Here is a 14,823-nt window from a genome sequence, read left to right as displayed (position 1 = left end):
CCAGGGAAACTACTGCATTATAAGAGTAATAGAAATGAATGTTTGCGCAAGCAGAGAAATCACTTGACTATTGTTTTCCTTCATAGAAAATAATTTGCCCCTTGGAGTGGCATGTTTTCTTGGGTTTCAAAATCATGCATAATTTTAAAAATCATAGGGTATGATTAGGATAGGATTACTTTAACACTTCTAGACTGTTTCCCATTTTTTACGGTGTCACAATTTTCACAAATTCACATTTATGAGCCAAGACCAGTTACAAGGATCACTTTAAGGGAAATCAAGGTTAAAAAAAAAAAGGTCACTCACACTTCTTTTTATGAAAAATGGTCACTTACACTTTATTTTATGGTACAAGTACTGCTATTGTTAAATAATTTAACCAGGGCATGTAGCTCAATACAGTAGTGGTAGGGGTTTAGGCATTGGGTTAGGTATGTGGAATAACATCATACTATATAAGTACTAATAAACAGCAACAACAATATATTCATGATAAGCAGATAGTTAATAGTGGAAATTGGTTCTTAAATAAAAGTGTTACAAACCATTTCAGTGATGCACAGTATACATTTTTTTTGTATAGGACAATATATTGGCGAAGGTATGATTATTTAAAAATCTGAAATCTAACAGTAAGAATTCAAAAAAAGAAAATCACTTATAAAAATGTCTAATTTTTGTAATAATTTAATTGAATAATTAAACTCTTACTAATGAAAATTACTAATCAAACTATACAAATTGATATATTTTCAGAAGAAAGTTCACAAAATTTCTTTATGCAGGATGTTCTTAATTAATATTTTAATGATTTTAGTGTAAAATAAAAATCAATATATGTATATTTTTTAAGCGTACAATTGTCACGATCACCAGCGATCCACTCTTGACAGATTGCTGGTATGCTACATGTCTTGTTTAGGAACTACAAATCTCATCAAGCCATGTCACACACACACACACACACACACACACACACACACACCAGTTGCTGATCAAAGCTGATGAGACACATAAGACTTGTGATCAATGATCATTCAGACTATTTATACACCACACATACACCAGTTTAGAATGGAGTATTTGATGTTGACGTACAGTACATTTGTATTTATTTTTTGCCTGTTTGTTTTTGACCTTAGCCTTGCTTGTGGTCTAATCCTGTTTGCCACATTTTGCCGCATATTTCAACCTTATGCCTGTTTTTTGACCACTTTTTTTTTTTTTTGGATTGCTCTTTTTGCACCAGCCACTTCTGTTTGACCCTCTTTCCCTTAAATATAATCTTATTTTAAGTTGTCCCTCGCTTTGATACCTGCATGTGACAACAATGTACAGTATTATTGCTATTCCTAAAAATGTATCTGCGCAATGTTTTTTTTGTCCCAGGGTCACATTGTTGTTTGAGACAATATTATCATTGTTTTTAAAACACTTTAAAACCCATTGTCAGTCTACAATTTAGTCCCCCTAAATTACCACTGCAGTTAATATGACCAGCCAGAACCCATAAAACATATTTAGTTTGAAAATTGTATATTTGGCCCCTGGGACTAAGTTTGCTGTATACGTCCTAAAATAGAGCAATTCAAGACAAAAAAATAAAAAATGTTTATTTCCAAAATAATACAAGTCTACACAATAGCAGTTTGTAGCTGTGTCAAGTCAACATAATTAACTGAAGTGTCAAACGCTAGAGATCAGAACTGATCAAACAATGATTACAGAGTGTTGGCATTGGCATTGTTTATATGAAGTATAAGTCTCTCTGGTCAAGCCACAGCTTATCTGTTATGATCACACCACGTCTGGATGATTTTAAAGTAATGAACAGGGCAAATAACAGTCCACAAAACAAAATGCATTTCCTAAGACACGCCAAAAAGAAATTCCAACAGATTTTAAGCATCATAACAAAGCATAATTATGAACTCACTACAAATGACATGCACATAATGCAATAGCAAGTTATGTAAGTGTTCCATTGTTCCAGTAAAATCTGCAAAACAAAAGAAATCAAATGTGCATGGTAATCTAATAGGTATTTTAATGACGACATGGGCTTTGTCAGGGAACTGCTACAACATATATGCAAACACCTTCACATTTTATTCATTCACATTTGCGAGTACAGTTCAATAATTCAAGCATCAATATAAGAAACAGAGCCAGAGTCCCACCTGTGTCCTGGTTTTTATTCAACGCAGATACATTGTCTGATGCAAATATTGACCTTTGGGCGCTCCCTAAGGCATGCATTCTGCAGCGTATGATATTGCGAAACATCAATATGCAAATCAATATCAGGCCAGCAATATGTTTTCATGCTTGAGCGCTCCTGTTGGCTAAACAATTACAATTATCAAAGTGCATTCTATATCCGTGGCCGTTTTGTAAGGGCAGTTTCTCCAGGCTTCGGTGATTTGAACTCTATTGGGTATATATTATGTTGAGTGATGGTTGTACAAACAGTCTCTCTCTCTCTCTCTTTCTTCACCATTTTGATTGTCTCTCTGAAATGAGTAATATGTGTGTTCGCAATAAACAGAAGTGCAAAGAGGAGAGGGGCGCATTTGTTTGCTTGACATTTAGTCAAGCATCTTGAGTGGGACGTTGACATACAAATAATGGGTTTGTGTTGTTCTGGCTTCTCCGTATTATGTATCATTCATAAATTGCTAGTCATTTATTTCTTTATTTATTTTTTGTTGAAAAGATCGCTTTGCAGAAATACTCTGGGGGCATTCAAAAGTGTATTATGAAATTGGGTTGGCATTCCAAATCATGCCGTGTGGATGCGTCAAGCAATGGTAATTCCAATCTATTCTGGTTCATCATGCACGCAAGTGTGTCAAACATGTATTTAATATACTTGGGTGGTTGAACAAGGAATACAGTTTTTTTTTATGATGGTTCATGCTGCCCATACTAATGACTTTTGCAATTTTGGCTATGCTATAAGGACGCTAATAAGGTCACTGCTAATTGGTTGGGGGCAACCTTATTAGCCTATGAAATGTGCAAAGAAATTAATATTAACTCGTGTGGATGGTAATTACTTGTCAGAGATATATGATAATTGAGATCATATTATAGAGAAACATGGTGGGATTTTTAGGGAAGTTAAAATGACCTGTCTGCATTAAAATGAATTAATATGTTACTTGCACAAAACTTTTTTATATGATATATATATATATATTATTTATTTATTTATTTTTATTTTTTTTATTAATTTCAAGACAGTCAAAAGTTTACATGCATTTCTTTGGTATGTATTTAGCTTTTCTTTTAAACTTTATAACTTTGGTCAAATGTTTTGGGTATCCTTCCACAAGCTTCCAACAACCGTTTGAAAGAATTTTGGCCCATAACTCCTGACAGAATTGGTGTAACTGAGTCAGATTTGTAGGCTGTCTTGCTCACACAAGGTTTTTCAACTCTGCCCACAAATGTTCTATAGGATTGAGAACAGGGCTTTGTGATGGCCTCTCCAAAACATTCACTCTGTTGTCCTTAAAGCACATTTTAACTAATTTGGCATTATGCTTAGGGTCATGGTCCTTTTGGAAGACCTATTTGTGGCCAAGTTTTAATTACCTGGCTCATGTTTTGAAATGTTGCTTCAGTATTTCAACGTAATGTTCTTTCTTTATGATGCCATCTATGCTGTGAAGTGGACCAGTCCCTCCTGCAATAAAACAGCCCCACAACATGCTGCCGCCCCCATACTTCATAGTCGGGATGGTGTTCCTTGGCTTGTAAGCTGTCCCCTCTGTCCTCTAAATGTAAAACAGGTCATTATGGCCAAACAGTTCAATCTTAGTTCCACCAGGACATGTCTCCAAAAATTCCAATTGTATTCTGGCTTCTTTTTTTGTTCTGGTTTGTTGATTTTCCCATGCTGACACACAAGTAGGGTGTGGTTGATTTATTTATTTTTTTCCTTCAAAATTATTCCTCAAATTAGCACAAATGTTATCAATTAGCCAATCAAAAAACATTGACATCAAAATTGAGATTTCCAGAGCCATAATAATCTTATTGTATGTAAACTTCACTGAATACAAGTTATAACAATTTCTTAAAAATATATATCTCTCATTATTCTGCTATTAAGCATAACAGAAACAAATCAAACAAAAGTCAAAAGCCCTAGTCAATCATTAGCCTTATATTATTTAATCCCTCAAAGAAAAGTATCTCAACAGATGTCTAAACAATACTGAGAAAAAATGCATTGCTCTGTTAACATAGTTTGGGAAATATAAAAAAATAATAAAAATAAATCACTGGAGAGCTAACAATTTTACTTCAACTGTATATATATATATATATATATATATATATATATATATATATATATATATATATATATATATATATATATATATATATATATATATATATATATATATATATATATATATATATATAAAAGATACATACAATTTACTGTAGGAACTGTATTTTTTAGCCATGTTATTGTTGCCATTAGTATCATCATCATGGGGGTGGTGGTTTTGCTATTGTGTTTATATATTATGTTTGCAAGTTAAATCTAATGTTCTACACATCAATTAAAATGAGTTGACATTTCTTGGCTTCTTTTGTGATATATTTACATGCTGCATATCATTTGAAGCCATTATTTATTCATTTATCTCCCAATGATTCAGCCAACCACTTGACATGACATTGTTTTCCCCCATTTTACTAAATGTCATATTGTTATGGCCAACTGTTTTAGATGTTTTGGATTTACAATTATTCATTTAGCAGACACTTTTATACAAAGCAACATTCAAGAGAGGATAAAAGAAGCAAAGAAACACTTCAAATCATCAGAAAGCAGCCGTACACATGTAAATGATATAACATTGTGATGGCACTTTCCATTTATTATTATTATTATTACTATTATTATTATCAAGCATATGGAGAAATGTGTCCTACAGGTGGTATGCCAATCCCATCACCTGTGTAGAGCACACTTAGAATCACACTTTTTCTCCCCCAAGAATTATGGGGTGTTTATGAAAAGGTATCTGGTGCATATGGAGCAAATGTGTAAAAACTTGTTTTGTTTTTTGACAGCACAAATAAAGATTATATACAGGCATACAGGCAATATATAAAGGCATAGCTATGTGTATAAATATGTTAATGTGTTATAAAAATCTGATACAATCGCCACCATGCTTATACAAAATCCAGGAGAATATAAAAAACGTAGCCTGCCATTTAATTGTTGATATGAAATATGTCTTGTTTTGCAATAATCCAAGTCTTTACTGACGTTTTGGTGGAATAAACAACCGTAGCATCAAAATCTATATGTGCAATAGTGATAAATGTTTGTTGATGGTAAGCTCATTGACAGAACAAAAAAACAAGAAATGCAACCCTTGCAACAAAACTAGATGGTTATTATTGTGGAGCACTTTCCCCTTTACAAAAATAAATAATAATGTAGACTATGTGTCCAGGCTTTTGTATGCTTTCATATGTTATTGTATGATGTCTAAAAAATGTCTTCATGGGGAAAAAAAACTAAAGTAATTTATAATAATTATGTTTTTGGAACCATATAGTATAATGTGTACAACTCTTTGTTGATGAATGCTGCCAAATACTGTAACATAACCTAGTAAACTGATAAACTGTAATAAATATTGTTAGTGTAAACTGTGGTGGATTGTGATGGTGCATAATTATCGAAACTGTAGCCTACAGTATTATAATTTGTAATGATATAATAGCATGCTTTCAAAAACTATGGTATTTACTGTAGTATTTTTTTTTTTCATGTGACATAATAGCTTATACAATATATACCACCTCGATGACAGGCAAATATATTTTAGTTCAGTAGAAAACTTGTCCCTCTTCATGATATAAGGATCATGCCCATCATATGTGGTCATTTTCTATTGATATCTCCTTTAAAATATGAAATAAATCACAAAATATTCCACTAGTTCTTCCATTCAGTTTTTTTTTTTCATATCTTGGACTCCTTATGAATTTCGCATGTCACTAGAACCACATGATTGAAAACAACCTATAGCAGTTTGTGCTTGGAAAGACAAGTGGTGTTTAGAGGCTTTTGTCAACAAACTGTTTCTGAATGTGCTGACGCTGGGATTTAGAAGCTTTGAAGAAACAATATTTGTTGAAAATGTACTATGTGGGTGTCACGGTGGTGCACTGGGTAGCACGATTGCCTCACAGCAAGATGGTCATTGGTTCTAGCCTTGGCTGGGTCAGTTGGCATTTCTGTGCGGAGTTTGCATGTTCTTCCTGCATTTATGAGTTTCCTCTGGATGCTCTGGTTTCCCCCACATCCAAAGAGAGCTATAGGTGAATTGGGTAAGCTAAGTTGTCCGTAGTGTATGTGTGTGAATGGGAGTGCATGGATGTTTCCCAGTGATGGGTTGCAGCTGGAGGGGCATCCACTGCGTAAATCATAGGCTGGATAAGTTGGCGGTTCATTCCGCTGTGGCGACCCCAAATTAAAATATGGATTAAGCTGAAAAGAATATGAATGAACGTACTATGTGCCTAAAACATTCACTCAATGTCACCATCTAATTTTTGGCTGAAATGGCGTTTAGCAGCTTTTTCATCTGAACTCTTCAAATATAATTGTGAATGGAAAGCATTTTTAATTAATTAATTAATTAATTAATTAATTAATTAATTAATTAATTAATTTATTTATTTATTTATTTATTTATTTATTTATGTTTTTTTTTTTTTTTTTTTTTGATTGGTGGCTTTTATTTTGAGTATGATTTCTTTAAACTTCAACTTTAAATTTAAGTACTGTCAAATATTGACAGTTTTATTTTCTTTGGAACCCAGCATTTTAAATTATATATATATATATATATATATATATATATATATATATATATATATATATATATATATATATATATATATATATATATATATATATATATATATATTTTATACACTATTGTGTTGTTCTACTTAGATAAAAACTTATTCATTTCATTTAAATATGAATGCCACTGTTGAACAAACCACTGAAAAGCAGCTCCATCACCAATAAATAAGAAATTTTATTAAATATAAATTAATACGTAATTAAATTATTTTAATTTTCTAATCTTCACTAAATTTCCATTTGACAATAGAACATATTGGCACAACTTTCCCACCCTCCTCTTCATAATAAATTCAGAGTGGTTGAAGATCTGGCAACCTTTCATGCAATATCCCAAACCAGCTGGTGAACGGCACTTTCAGGGTGAGAGCCAAATGCTTCCTTCTTATGCTCCTTTGGTGGGAACTGAACATGGTGATCGGGTTTTGATTTAACAATGTCATCACTGCCCTGAATGATAATTTCATAACGTAAACTGTGTAACTGAATATAGCAAATCGCAAAGCACTAGAAATCTGAGAAGACTAATAAATGAATTTGACAGGTCAAGCCACACAATATTAGACGGATGAATTTCAATTATTTCACCAAACTCGCATCAGGATGAGAACAACATACATTTTAAATGAACTTCAAAATGGATGAACATTAACAAAAGTTATTACCCACGAGCCTATGAACTTATCCTAAAGCACACCAAAAAGTACATAATGAAAAAGCCTCATGCTAAAAAGAAAGTTCTGATGTTTCCGTTGTGTTGAGTGCAGTTAATTTCCAGATGCAAGCCGTATCAGCCCGGCTTCTAGGCATACAGACTCAACGGGCCGTTTCAACGCCAGCTGGCAAGAGATATCATTGGAGTGACAGGTGCTCTGACAGTGGGGCCATTCTCTCCTTATTTCTCTATATCCAAAGCACTATCTTTCACAGCCTTGTTTCACAAAGGATATGATAGATTGAGTAGGATAAGAGTGTCTGTGGGAAGGTAGAATGAGAAACACTGGCTCTGAAGCAGCAGTCACGCTCTACTGTATTCTGTCATTTTAACCGCAGCCATGTTTAATCATTATTTCATTTTGCATATCATTAGAGTTCAACATAATATGCCTGTTTAAAATCTTTTGTGGGTAGAGCGAAGTCTGTGAACATTTGAATCCAATTTAAAAATGTCATTTGGTGATTTTCACAACATAGGGTCAGTGGGGAAATGGTTCTTTACAAATCATTCAGCTCTAAAACATGTGGCATGCAACTGTTTCCTTGCAAGCTAATATTCATTTTTAAAACTGGAAGAAAGTCAGCTTATGCAAGTGTAAAAAAAAAAAAAAAAAACTGCGATATATGGAAATTTTGGGGAAACAGACTCATTTCTAGTCATATTTTCAGTTTAAAATTTTTTTTATCTTATGGAAACACTGCTAGTGTACGATTTAGTTTTGTCCCATATTAAACCTACCATAAACCCACCAGACAGTATGTAACCCACTTGCATGAGTAGGTAAATGTGACCCAATCTCTGAGTCAGTTGCGCCATAGCACATTTTCTTTTTACATGACGGACTTTGAAGTGGAAAAAAGACTGTTTCCCTAGCAAGAAAACTTTTAAACAGAGCATCTGCAGTGTGAAAGTGAGAGATGAGCCTCCTCATTATTTACTTTCACATTTACACTTGTGGATAGGGAAACTTCTTGTATACAAAGATATCCATACCCTATAAATGAATAATTTCATTTTTTTAAGCGCTAATATTTCCAGCAAACAAATGAATGAACAGTAATACCACAGTGTGGTCAAAAAACTGAGTTTTATCCAAATACACATGCTGCCCTATATGGTCTAAAACCTGACTGGTGGGCATATCTAAGCTTGTTTTTAATAAAACAAATATAAATATGCATATAATAAATAATATTGCTAATAATAATAACATTACACAAAAGCAAATTGTTATGAATAAACTAAAAAAGCCATTTGAGATGAAGAAGGCATGAAAGTATGTTTTTTATATTTATGTACACTGTTAGACATTTCAAAGGGTTTTTACAGTAACTTACTGGCAACACTGTTGCCAGTAAGTTACTGTATTTTAGATTTACAGTATACAACTGTAAATCCGTTTACAGCATGTTACTGTAGTGTCTGAAAATGGTTAACTACTGTAAAAACCTAAGTTAACAGTTAGCTACTGTAAACCTTTTAATTTTGTCCTAAATATTTTATAATATTATTTTATTAATATTATTTTAATACTATAGACCTAAAAAAGACACAATTACAAAATATTAACAAAATAAACACTCTTTATTTAAAACATTGGAGATGCTTAAAACAAGCTTAAAAATGTGTAAAAACATTACATTTCAATCATTCAAAATATTTTATTTTAAGAAAAAAAACATTGAAAATGAAAAAGCACATTAACATACATGTACAAATCTAATTTAAGTGTCTGACCTGCATATTGTTGAGAAAAAAAAAAAACAATTGTACTAAGTACTACTGACATTAAACCAGACACAATTACAAAATATTCCATTCTTTAAAACATTAATAATGCTTAAAGCATTTAAGGAAAATGTGTGACAATTACATTAAGCAATAAAATCAACACATTAAAAATAAATAAATCACACAAAGCACTAGAACATACATGTACAATAAAAATTTAAACTTCTGAATTGCATATTGTTGGAAAAATAAATATTTGTAACTATTAGCCGACTCAGAAACAACACAACTTTAAAATATTACTAATTCTGGTGTCAAATGCTCAACAAGGTCTGAATTCACATATTCAAATGCAGTTCATCTTTATTTCTATTGCACTTTTACAATGTAGATCAATGATGTCAAAGCAGCTTAACATAGAAGTTCTTGTAAATTGAAGCTGCTTCAGTCCAGTTTTCAGAATTGAAGCAGTAAATGTCACTGCTGAAAGTCCAAACACTGAAGAGCAAATCCACCGATCCACCAATCGTAGCCAAGCGATCCAGTGGCGACAGTGGCATGGAAGAAACTTCACCAACTGACGAAAGTGTAGAATAAAAGCCCTTGAGAGATACCAGGCTCAGTTGGGCACGACCAGTTCTCCTCTAGCCAAACTTGTGCAAGGCCGCAGTCTAGGCACCAGAGGCTTGAAAGTTCACCAGCGGGTGGTCAGGCTGGCCCATTGGATCAATGCGGAAACTCATTGATCACGTGTGTCTTTTAGGATTCACTCCTCCATGACCACCACAGCATCTGGTCAGGATTTGGCCCAGTCCAGGATTATGAAGAACTCTGGATAAGGACAAACAGACTAACATAAGCATAGAAGAAGCTTGTATAAAAAAAAATAAATCATATACTGGTTAATTATTTTGAAGCATGGCAGCTAGGTTGGGCTAGTTTTCAGCTGGTACTGAGCAACTGGCTCCTGCTCATAACCTGCTCACTACCATGTTTAAAAGAGAACTAACCAGAATGTCCTGTTTATTTTTTCCCCTAACAAGGTTTTACAAAAACATTGTAGCATTTGTGATGGGTTGATTCACAGCAGGACAGATTAGACTATTTGTTTTATGTATTCCTAATAAACTAAAACAGACTGAATACTGATACAACTATTGAGAGTGTCTCACCTAATCCAAGTTCTCAGTTAGCTGGTGAAAGAAGGATAACACTGTTGTTCATGGTTGTCATTCACTACTTCTCCTGCCTTCTTCTGGATCACTCTGGTTGTTGATGTGCATTTTGTTTCATCCTCTGGAATTATTTATACAAAAATTTTTATTATTTTATTTAATATAATAATATTTATTATTTAATATTACAAAATATTTAGGCAACATGAAATGGGGAAAAAGACATTTAATACATAGACAAATGCATGTATCCCAATACTAATTATTGTATTTTAAAATGTCTGACCCATGACAGACCTCAATCTGCTCAAAAATATTATAAACAAAGATGAAAAAAAACCCTACTAAATGGTTTAATAAAAAAGGGAAAAAGATTTTTTATTTAGCTAGCAACTAAACATGTGACACATTTTGTATTAAAAGTAATGTTACTATATTGAGAAACAAATAGATGTACAGTACTTACTGTTGTATGAGGTCCAGTTTGCACAGGCAGGCTCCCAGTATTCTATATTGAGACCATAAAAAAGCCAAAAATACAGATAAGAATACCATGCTACAATCCACAACCTCCACACAACTTTTTTTTTATTTGTTTACCTTGGTTGCTTACTGGTCTTGCTTATTTTTTAAGCATAAGGCTGTGCTGATCAAGATGTTCCTCCGAAATGCTGTTTGTTTCTTCAGACAAAACCTGCTGCTGTGCCAGTGCCATATCTAAACAGAAAAAAATATAATGGTAACAATTATGTTAAACCAAATGTCAAGAGTTGTGATAAAAAAATAATTAGCAAACAATAAATAGCAAAAAGGTGGTTATTAGCATAATGCATAGAGGTAAAGTTGGTTTTATATTAGCAGATTCAGACTTCCCCCTTAATAATTTAATTTCATAAAAGTATTATTTGCAAACTCTAAATAGTGAAATCATTTTAGCAGCTAACGACTATCAAAGTACAACATGCTCACGGTCAAATAAACAGTGTTAATGTTGATTTCAAGTCATACTGGCATGCTAATTCTGATCGAATATTCAAAGTAACATGGTAAACAGTATAACGTAAGAGTCTTCTAAATGAACGAATGTGCGAATATAAAACCAACTTTACCTCTATGCATATTGTAGATTTACGTTAACGTTCTTATAGGTTACGTCGCGATGTTATTTTCTCAAGCTAACGATATAAGTTACTCTAAACCAGAGAAAAATAAGTTCACAACATCTAATATATATAAAGTATAAATCAATATAAGTTAAACGTTGCACGTTAAAATGAGTTTGAGTCCAATTCAGTATAAACTTAGCTCAGTTTAGCTAACAGTTAACATTACCATTTTAAGATCGCTTCAGCCAATGTTGCCGAGCAAACATATGCTAATAGAGGTGCTCAAATCAATGTCGAGTGTTGTCAGCACAGACAGACGCGCTTTTACCTGGATTATTTGATGGTCTTTCATTCATATTCTTCTGGGGGAAAACACTCTCTGCCGGACCGTTGTCTCGTGATAAGTGTCCTCCAAAACTGTCTGCATACCTCTGGTTCCCTCCTAAACCAAAACCCGCTGCAACACCGGTTCCTATGTAAATAAATAAAAAGATATGACGAGAACAATGGCTAATAGTCATAAACAGTCTTATTTAAAGTAATAGTAGTGTTAATGTAATAAATTAAATAAAGGTAACATCTTAATAGATGATATATTTCTCAAATGGGCGAAATAACGCCAAGCCAGAGAAAATAATAATAGCCAACTTTATACTTTACTTTGTTCTATTCTCGTCCACAAAACATTCTGTAAAATGAAACACTGCCTCAGCTTACCAGAGTAAAGTTTGTTAAATCCAGTATGTTCTTCAGGCACACTAATAAATTGTCCTCCAGAATTGCTCCAGGGTCCTCAGGCAAAATGTGGTGCATAGTCGAATCGCCGCAAGGTGGCGTTGAAGCAGTTGTGGAAAATACAGTATAATACACGAATTTTTACAAATACAGTACATCGCTGTATATGTTGTTCGACGTCACACTAAATTCCCATAATGCAACGGTAAATACAGTTATTTACCGTAAAAGGAATTTGCAGTATTACACTGGGTGAAATACAGTAATTAACTGTGTAATTTACAGAAATGTCTAACAGTGTAGGCTAAAAAATAATATGTTTTGTAATAAGCAAGGCAAGGCACGTTTATTTATATAGCACATTTCATACACAGTGGCAATTCAAAGTGCTTTACATAAACAAGAATAAAAAAAACAAGTAAAATAAAAATAAAAACAAATGATAAAAATGAGTAAAAAAAACACAAAAAAACAGGTAAAATATGATAAAAGAATGAAGAAGAAGAGGAAAACATAATAGTGCAATCTGTCGGATGCAGCACAGTGCTAATTCAGTAAAGGCACAGCTCAACAGATGTGTTTTCAGTCTCAATTTGAATGTGCCTAATGTTGGCGCACATCTGATCATTTCTGGAAGTTGATTCCAACAGCGGGGGGCATAGTGGCTGAAGGCTGATTAACCCTGCTTTGACTGAACTCTTGGAACTTCTAGTTTATATGATCCTAAAGATCTGAGTGATCTGTTGGGTTTGTATTTAGTGAGCATATCTGTAATGTATTTAGGTCCTAGGCCATTTAGTGATTTATAGACCAGTAACAATACTTTAAAATCTAGTCTAAATTTAACTGGCAGCCAGTGTAAAGACCTGAGGACAGGTGTGATGTGCTCTGATTTTCTGGTTCTGGTCAGAATTCTGGCTGCAGCATTCTGGATGAGCTGCAACTCTCTGACTGTCTTTTTAGGAAGACCAGTGAGGAGTCCATTACAGTAATCCACCCTGCTGCTGATAAAAGCATGAACAAGTTTTTTTTTTTTTTTTTTCTAAATCTTCACTAGAAACAAAGCATCTGATTCTTGCAATGTTTTTGAGATGATAGTATGCTGATTTACTAACTGCTTTGACATGACTATTGAAACTCAGATCTGTCTCCAGAGTCACACCAAGATTCTTGACCTTATTTTTTGTCATTTGGTACACATTTACCTTGAGAACCTCATCTCTGTTCCCAAACGCAATGACTTCAGTTTTCTCTTTGTTTAACTGAAGAAAGTTTTAGCACATCCAACTGTTAATTTCATCAATGCACTGGCAGAGGGTGTCAATGGGGCTGTAGTCATTAGGCAGTAAGGCTAGGTAGATCTGAGTGTCATCAGCATAGCTGTGGTAGGAGATTTGGTTCTTTCTCATTATTTGGCTTAGAGGGAGCATGTAAAGGTTAAACAGGAGAGGTGCCAGAATCGAGCCTTGTGGGACTCCACACGTCATGGGTGTCCACCTCGACCTATGGTCACCTATACTGACATGATAACCTCTACCTTCAAGGTAAGATCTGAACCATTGGAGGACCGTGCCAGACAGCCCAACCCAGTTTTCCAGCCTATCCAGAAGTATGCTGTGATCGACAGTGTCAAATCCAGCACTGAGATCCAACAATACCAGCACTGTTATTTTACCTGAATCTGTATTTAGGCGTATATCATTGATTATCTTTATAAGAGCGCTCTCTGTACTGTGATGTGCTCTGAAACCAGATTGAAAATTTTCTAAACACCCCCTGACGTTTAAGAACTTTTTAACCTGGTTAAAAACAACTTTTTCAATGATTTTGCCAATGTAAGGGAGATTTGAGATAGGCCTGTAATTGCTCAATAGCGTGTTATCCAGGTTGCTCTTCTTCAAGAGGGGTTTAACAACTGCAGTTTTAAGTGAGTTTGGAAAAATCCCTGAAAGAAGTGAAGCATTTACCACTTTCAGAAGATCCATTTCTAAACAGATAAACACCGTTTTGAAGAATGATGTGGGGAGCGTGTCAAGACTGCAGGTTGATGTTTTCATAATTTGCACGATCTCTTCTAAGATTTTACCATTGATTGCCATGAAATCAGACATAAAGTCTGATTCCTTAAGTTGTAGTTGAGCTAGTTTGACTTTGACACAGCTTGACTGATTGGATGAGCTGATTGCCTTTTTGATATTATTGATCTTATCAGTAAATAAATGAGCAAACTCATTACATTTGATTTCAGAGAGGAGCTCACTTGGAATCCAACTGGGGGGTTTGTGAGTCTCTCTATCGTTGCAAAGAGTGTACGAGCATTATTTAAGTTGCTGTTTATAAGGCTTGAAAAAAAAGTCTGTCTAGCAGTGTTTAGTTCCATATTAAAAGCTGTCTTTATAGATATTATAATGGACAACTAGTTTCGTCTTTCTCCACATA

At 33.8% G+C, this 14,823-nt stretch overlaps 1 long non-coding RNA gene across 2 annotated transcripts; it reads right to left on the bottom strand.

Moving 5' to 3' along the window:
• Positions 1–9,202: 9,202 nt before the first annotated feature.
• Positions 9,203–13,560, bottom strand: LOC110438981 (uncharacterized). Of its 2 annotated transcripts, XR_011009998.2 has the most exons (6): positions 12,367–13,560; positions 11,978–12,121; positions 11,144–11,260; positions 11,010–11,051; positions 10,541–10,664; positions 9,203–10,199 (listed from the first exon to the last, which is right to left on the bottom strand). It is a non-coding gene; the product is annotated as an uncharacterized lncRNA (long non-coding RNA). The 2 variants fall into 2 exon arrangements; XR_012389682.1 differs by lacking the exons at positions 10,541–10,664; positions 12,367–13,560 and having other exon boundaries at positions 10,061–10,199; positions 11,978–12,030.
• Positions 13,561–14,823: the final 1,263 nt, after the last annotated feature.

This window comes from Danio rerio, chromosome 14 (genome assembly GCF_049306965.1).
Source record: "Danio rerio strain Tuebingen ecotype United States chromosome 14, GRCz12tu, whole genome shotgun sequence".
In the NCBI taxonomy this organism is placed as follows: Eukaryota; Metazoa; Chordata; class Actinopteri; order Cypriniformes; family Danionidae; genus Danio; species Danio rerio.
This window is presented reverse-complemented; position numbering and strand designations above follow the sequence as displayed.